The sequence below is a fragment of the Mesoplodon densirostris genome, chromosome 4, assembly GCF_025265405.1.
Source record: "Mesoplodon densirostris isolate mMesDen1 chromosome 4, mMesDen1 primary haplotype, whole genome shotgun sequence".
Taxonomy (NCBI): Eukaryota; Metazoa; Chordata; class Mammalia; order Artiodactyla; family Ziphiidae; genus Mesoplodon; species Mesoplodon densirostris.
Window position 1 is genome coordinate 175,691,739 of NC_082664.1, and position 8,030 is coordinate 175,699,768.

Sequence of the window (8,030 nt, forward strand, 5' to 3'; positions counted from 1 at the left end):
AGAAGAAAAAGAAATAAAAGGAATCCAGATTGCAAAAGAAGAAGTAAAAGTGTCACTGTTTGCAGATGACATGATGCTATACATAGAAAATCCTAAAGATGCTACCAGAAAACTACTAGAGCTCATTAATGAATTCAGTAAATTCGCTGGATACAAAATTAATATACAGAAATCAGTTGCACTTCTGTAAACTAACAACAAAATGGCAGAAAGAGAAATTAAGGAAACAATCCCATTTACCATCACATCAAAAAGAATAAAATATCTAGGAATAAACCTACCTAAGGAGGCAAAAGACCTGTACTCTGAAAACTGTAAGACACTAATGAAAAAAATTGAAGATGACACAAACAGATGGACAGATATACTGTGTTCTTTGATTGGAAGAATCAATATTGTTAAAATGAACATACTCCCCAAGGCAAACTACAGATTCAATGCAATTCCTATCAAATTATAAATGACATTTTTCACAGAACTAGAACAAAAATTTTTTTAATTTGTGTGAAAACACAAAAGACCCTGAATAGCCAAAACAATCTTGAGAAAGAAGAATGGAGCTGGAGGAATCACAGTCCCTGACTTCAGATTATACTACAAAGCTACAGTCATCAAAAGAGTATGGTACTGGCGTAAAAACAGATATTTAGCTCAATGGATAGAAAGGATAGAAAGCCCAGAAATAAACCCACACACTTATGGTAAATTAATCTTTGACAAAGGAGGCAAGAATATACAATGGAGAAAAGAGAGTCTCTTCAATAAGTGGTGCTGGGAAAACTGGACAGCTACAAGTAAATGAATGAAATTAGAGTTGGCTGAGAGAGGTCTGTGTATCGCTCCATCAAAACAGGCCTGGAGAGGGCTGAGTGTTGTGTTTTACGTTTTGGAAATACTGCTAAATTCAGTGAAATCAACAGTTTAAAAGAGATCAAGCAGGATTCAACATTTTCCACCTTCTGCCTTTTATTTTTTTCAGTTTTTGAAATAATTATTATAGTTTTTTGTTTAATTAATTTTAAATTGATATAGTTGATGTACAATATTATATAATTTTCAAGTCTTCAACATAATGATTCAGGTAGTGTTCATTTACTTTCTTTTTTTTGGTTGCTAATATCTATTGTTTAGCTGCTGAGCTACAAAACCTATCACAGCAGTCATGCCAAAAGGTGAGGGTTTCTTTGGTCTGGCTTTTAGGAAGTTAGTAGAAAAAAATAATGTAAGACGTACTGGAGCAAAACAGGAGCAAAAAGCACTGAAGCCAGGCAGAAGCCACTTACACCTAGTCCCCATATGTAAGATTGCCACCCAGAAATATAGAGAACAATGGTGCTTTCTTCTTGAGAAATCCTGAAATAATGCCAGAGCTGAGTTTTGTAGTGATTTCCTTCAGTCCCTCCTATTTTTAACCCAAATGGACAGGTTGAAACTGTTTCCTGAGGCTATATCAAAACAGCTTTCCTCATGTCACAGAAATTTCCAGAAGTTTGAGATTTAGAAGTAGAATCTGTGGTGGGGCAGTGGTATCAGAGCCCACTGCAGGAGCACAGGGGAGAGGCTGGCATCCCATCAGCAGCCACCTTCATCCTTGATAACACACCGCACACCTTGTTTAGTTGTTGAACAGGTTACTCTAAATCAGCGGGAAATTCCACACACTATTAGATTATGCAATGATCTAATCAGTATCTGTTGAGAGCTGACGATATGGCCACCACTTTGCAAGGTGCAGTGATGTGGGAAGGACTGAGACACCATGCTTCCTGTCCTTGTGTCATTTAAGGCCCAGCAATGTTTGGAGTAATACCTTTTTTGTAAAGAGGCAGAAACTTGGTTTTGGTGGATTTGACTATCAGAACGGGAGACAGTGCCCTCTGGATTTTTCTGCCCTCTGTTTTCTATATCTGTGTTTTTGCATCAATTTGTCCTGCTAGGACTCCAACTCAGACCAGTTATTTAGTGCATGGGGCCAAGAATCCAGCAGTAGTCTACACATTCACTACAATATCCATTTTTGTGGGTGAAATAGTATAATCCACTAAATCCCTACAGTTTTGATTCCACTGTGTCATCTGTGGGTGCTCTATGAACTGAGAATTGAGTACTCATATTAGAAAAAAATGAATTTGAAATTCCAATGAGGTTGTTCAAGTGTCTGGGTGGTCTGGGTCACATGTGTTCCAAATTCTGTTCTGAGCTATTCCACTGACTTATTGACATTGAGCCACTGTGTCTTACATCAGCCTGGCCGTTGTAAACCAAGGGGTCCTGGTCAAACGTGTGGTAAACATTCCACTGCAGAATCATGATATCTCCCTAAGAAGAATGTTAACTTTGGTTTCCATTACTAATTGAGAAGAAAGAATACCAGGTTAAAATGCTGGCTCCAGCATTTACTAGCTGTATGACCATGAGAACTTGGGCAAGTTAATATAACCTCTCTGAACTATTGCTTTAGTTCATTATCAGTAAAAGGGGCTAATAATATTTACCTTGTAGTGTTGTAGTGGTTAAATGATAAAGTCCCCGGTAGAGTGTTGACATGTACTGTGGGCAAGTGGTGGCTGCTCCACGAATGGTAGCTGTGAATGACTTAACAATTAGTGTTTTAGCTCAGTGAGGAGTCAGAGAGAAAGGCGACCAAGGGGAAGACTTCATATTATTATGGGATGCGAAGGAATTCCTGATAAGGCATGACAAATGGGAGCCATTTCTGAAGGAAGCCACTGAATCTTTCTCATTAGATTCTTTAAAATAAGACAATATCCATCTGTCGAAAGATTTCACTACAGAGTGGATAACCCTCTGAGGTATACTTTGGGTTCTGGGAAATGTCTGTTAACAGAGGAATTGCTGTTGAAATTTACCCATGAACCCAGACCCTGACCCTTGTTATAATCTCATCCCTAATCCTTCCAGCTTGGTGATAGTCCAGCTCACTGGCCTTCGGCAGTTTTGTTTTCAAGTTTGAGAGAAGCAGAGCTGATACTGAAGCAGCATTTATAGGTCCTTTTTGAAAATAAAAAAAAAAAAAAAAGCAAAACAAGATTGCCGTGGAAACTGAAGGCAAAATGACAAAATTCCAAGGCGGGGGTGGGGGGGGGCATCCTTTGTTAATTGCTTATGAAGATATGAGAAAGGAACAGAAAGTTCAGGCCTGGTAAAATGACAAATCTATTCCAGAGGAGGAAATGAAAGAATAGGTAACAACACCCTTGGGGAGGCCCAAGACAGCACTGTGGAAGCATTTGATTAGAGAGTTTCAGTTACATTGCCTCTCAGATTCATGCTGAGGTTAAAAAAAAAAAAAGCTTGAGTTACATTGGCTACTATTTGATTAAACTGAGACTCTCCGGGGAGGAAAACAAAATGGTCAGCATACATGCTTCTTGGCTGGATTTTAAATCCCTTTTTAAAAATTACCTGTCATTTCTTCAAGGATTAAATAAGAAGGTAGAGTGCTTCCTAAGTTTCAGTGAATTCAAACACTTCAGATTTTTTTCTATCTATCTATAAAAAAGACATAGCCCAGGTATTAAAAGCTAAGTGTAGACTGCACAGCATTATAAAACATAAAGTACTCATATTCTTTACAGCTTCCTTTAAAACTTAAACGTGTATCAGAGAACAAAATTAAACCTCTATTTAAAAAGTACACCTTTGTTCAAAATGTTCTTTATAAGACTATAGGCCTTTTAGAACTAATTTTTGTAGAACTCTCATACTAAAGCAGTTTATAAGAGCGGTAGGTTATTAAGGCTTCACAAGGAAAGTACTATTGTATATAATTTCAAGCCACACCTAGTTATCAGTGCCTAGTTAGAAAGCTGGTGGGAAAGTGACTATTTAATTCTTCTTTATGAGTAAAGTAAGAAAAGATATGTCAGGATGAGGGGTGATGTTTTGGTGCTATCAGGAAGGTGTTATTTCTATGGACCAGCATCACCCAAATTCTGTTTTGTGACTAACTCTTCCTCTGCAAAGTATTCTTGACCTGAGAGTGAGACTGAAGGAATAAAAACTAAATAGGAAACAAAACACAGGATTCTTTATATCTGAGGATAACTAATATTAGAAAAAGGTCACTCAAATGGAATCCACTTAAAGTTAGGACCAAAAGCATCATAGTAGACAACATAAAACCTAGAGGTTATCATATTAAGTGAAGTAGGTCAGACAAAGACAAATATGTGATATCACTTATATGTGAAATCTTTACAAATGATATAAATGAACTTATTTACAAAACAGAAATAGATTCACAGACATAGAAAACAAAATTATGGTTACCAGAGGGAATAACAGGGGCAGGGGTGAAAGGTAAATTAGGAGTTTCAGATTAACATACACACTCTACTATATTTAAAATAGATAATCAATAAGGACCTGCTGTATAGCACAGGAAACTCTAGTAAATATACTGTAATAACCTAAATAGGAAAAGAATCTGAAAAAGAATAGATATAAGTATATGTAAAACTGAATCACTTTGCTGTACACTGAAACTAACACAACATTGTAAACCACCTATAGTCCAATATAAAATAAAAATTTTTTAAATAAAAATAATAAAAAACAGGTTTGATAGGTATGATTTTTGACAAATAAAATGAAAACTTATAAAAATGAGTTTATTTTGTTTTATAATTAACAAAATGATCTTATAATGACAATTGTGCACTAAATCATTTGCTCAACCAAAAATAAATAGAGTGTTGATTTGAAGGATGTGATAGACTGTCACTTTGGTGGCCCTCAATGAACCATGCTTCTTTTTATCTGTACCCCTGTGAGGCCCTTCACACATTGATTCTGGTCTTGGCCACGTGACTAGCTTTGACCAATGGAACATTAGTGAAAGAAGTGAAAGACTGGTAAGTCCTTGTGCATTGGACCTTGTCTTCTTGGAATGCTTCTTCTTGGAACCCATCCACCACACTATGAGAAAGCATAAGCAACCATATGGAGAAGCCCACCTGGAGGAGAATCGAGACCCCTAGCTAAGTCCAACTGGGCTCCCAGACTGTAGCCAGTACCAATTTCCATCCCTGTATTTGACTCCATTTTAGATCTTCTAGACATCCCGTCTCCAAGCCAACAACATGTGAAGCCCAGTAACCTCCTGGTCAACCCACAGAGTTGTATGAAGTAATTATACATTGTTAGAAGCCATTAAATTTGGGATGGTGTGTTATGCTGCAATAGATTAGCTAAAGCAGAAACTATTACCTCCAAGTGGGGTCCTGCCATCACATGTGGCATTGATTTTGAGTCTGGGAGAGAAATGGAGAAATTTGGAGGAATGATGAAGAGACTGTTTGGTGGAGGCCGAAAGGTAGTGAGGAATATCCTATTGGAAGCTGAAGGAAAGAGAACTTTCAGATTCCAATAGGATATAGGCAGAAAAATTAGCAAAACTATTAGCAGTATTGGCAGAAAAACTAGCAAAACTATTAGCCTGTGGACATATGGGAAATAGAAAGGGTACCTCATGAACTTACGGATCTGGCTAAGGAGAGTTCTTGACAGAATGTTGAAGGTGCCATCTGGCTTCTTTTAGATGCCTATGGTAAAGTCCAGGAGGAGCCAGTTGAGGCAAAGAGGGGACTATTTAGATTTCAAGCAGAATTTAGAAGAACTAAAAAAGCACTAGAACTTGTGGGCTTGATAACAAAATTGCATTCAACCCTAGTCTCTCCAAGAAAAAATTTCTTAACGTAAGAAATGGCCTTGGTTTGCAGATGAAATTCAGGGTGCTGTTAGTAAAATATGATCTCAGGGTCAACGTCTCTGTTAAGGCATCAGAAAGATTTAAGGAGTATCTCAATCATCCTCTCAGATACACAAGAGGACGTCTAAGAATCTTAAAGATGTTTTCCCATAGCTCCCTGATTTGAAGCCCCAAACAGAGAAATGGTTGTCTTGAAGAGATTTGTGAGTGTGATGATTTATCTAATAGAGTGGATTATAATTTGATACATAGAAAACTACAAAGTTTGTAATGTAATATAAGCTACAGTAATCAAAACAGTATGGTACTGGCACAAAAACAGAAATATAGATCAATGGAACAGGATAGAAAGCCCAGAAATAAACCCACGCACCTATGATCAATTAATCTATGACAAAGGAGACAAAAATATACAATGGAGAAAAGATAATCTCTTCAATAAGTGGTGCTGGGAAAACTGGACAACTACGTGTAAAAGAATGAAATTAGAACATTCTCTAACACCATATACAAAAATAAACTCAAGATGGATGAAAGACCTAAATTTAAGGCCGGACACTATTAATTAATAGCTCATTTTTTAAATTGCTGAATAATACTTCATTTTATATCAGCTTGTTTATCTATATACTTGTGGATGGACTTTTGGGTTGTTTCCTGTTTTGGGCTATTACAAATAAAGCTGTAATGACATTCATATTCAAGCCTTTGTACGGAATATGTGTTAATTCTCTTGGGTAAATACCTAAGAGTGAAATGGCTCTATTGTATGTTTACCTTTTTAAGGAACCATCACATTGTTTTCCAAAGTGGCTGTACAATTTCCATTCCCACCAGCAGTGCATAAGAGTTCCACTTCCTCCACATTCTCAGCAACACTTGATATGATCAGTCTCTTTAATTTTTGCCATTCTAGTAGGTGTTTAGGGGTAGCTCACAATGGTTTTAATTTGCATTTCTCTAATGACTAATGATGCACTTAGTTGCCATCCTGATATCTTTTTTGGTGAAGTGTCTGTTCAAGTATTCTGCCCATTTTTATATTGGGTTTTTTGTCTTCTTACTGGGTTTTGAGAGTTCTTTGAGTATTCTGGATATGCATCCTTTATCAGATATACACTTTTCAAACATTTCCTTCAAGTCTATGGCTTGACATTTTATACTCTTAACAGTGTCTTTTAAAGATGGAAGTTTTAAATTTTGATAAAGTGATATTTTTGTCTAACCCAAGTAAGCAGAGGCTTTCTCCTAAAAGTTTCATGATTTGTATTTTGAGTTAATTTTTGCCTATGGTGCAAGTTATGGATTGAAGTTCTTTTTTTTTCTTTTGCATATGAATATCAAATTGTCCTATCACCATTTGTTCAAAAAACAGTCCATTCTTCGATTAATTGACTCTGCATCTTTGTAGAAAAACACTTTATTTATTTATTTATTCATTCATTCATTTATTTACTTCTGCACTCTCTATTCCATTGTCTTATGTGTCTGTGTTTACACCAAAGCATACTTTATTGATTACTATAACTTTACAGTAAGTCTTGTAACCAGGTAATGTTAGTCTTCTAAATTTGGTCTTTATTTTTTAAGTTGGTTTGGCTAAGTTCTTTGCATTCCATATGAAATCTGGAATCTGCTTTTCAGTTTCTACCAAAAAGTCCACTGAGATTTTGATTGAGATTGCATTAAATTTGTTGATTAGTTTGGTTAACATTGACACCTTAACAACATTGAGTCTCCTGACCTGCTAGCAAACTATGTGTGTCCATTTTTCACAGACTTCTTCCATTTCTCTCAGTAATATTTATAGTTTTCAGTGTATAGTCTTTTCAGCTTTATTCCTCAGTATTTTATATATTTTGATACTACTGTGAATGGTATTGCTTTTTAAATTTCAATTACCAAACGTTTGTTGTTATATATAGAATACAATTGATTTTTGTATGTTGATCTTGTATTCCATACTTTGTTAAACTTGCTTATTAGTTCTAGTAGCGTTTTTTTGTGGATTGTATCAGATTTTCTATATAGATGATTATGTCAGCTATAAATAAATAGAATTTATTTACTAAATGAGTTAAAACATTTCATAATATCACTGCCTTAGTCTGCTCAGGTAAATGGTTTATTTATTAAACCATTTTTATTGAAGTATAGTTAATTTATAATGTGTTAGTTCCAAGTGTACAGCAAAGTGATTCAGTTATATATATGTGTGTGTGTAAATATACACACACACATATATATATACACGTATATATGCAGATTCTTTTGCATTATATGTTATTACAAAATA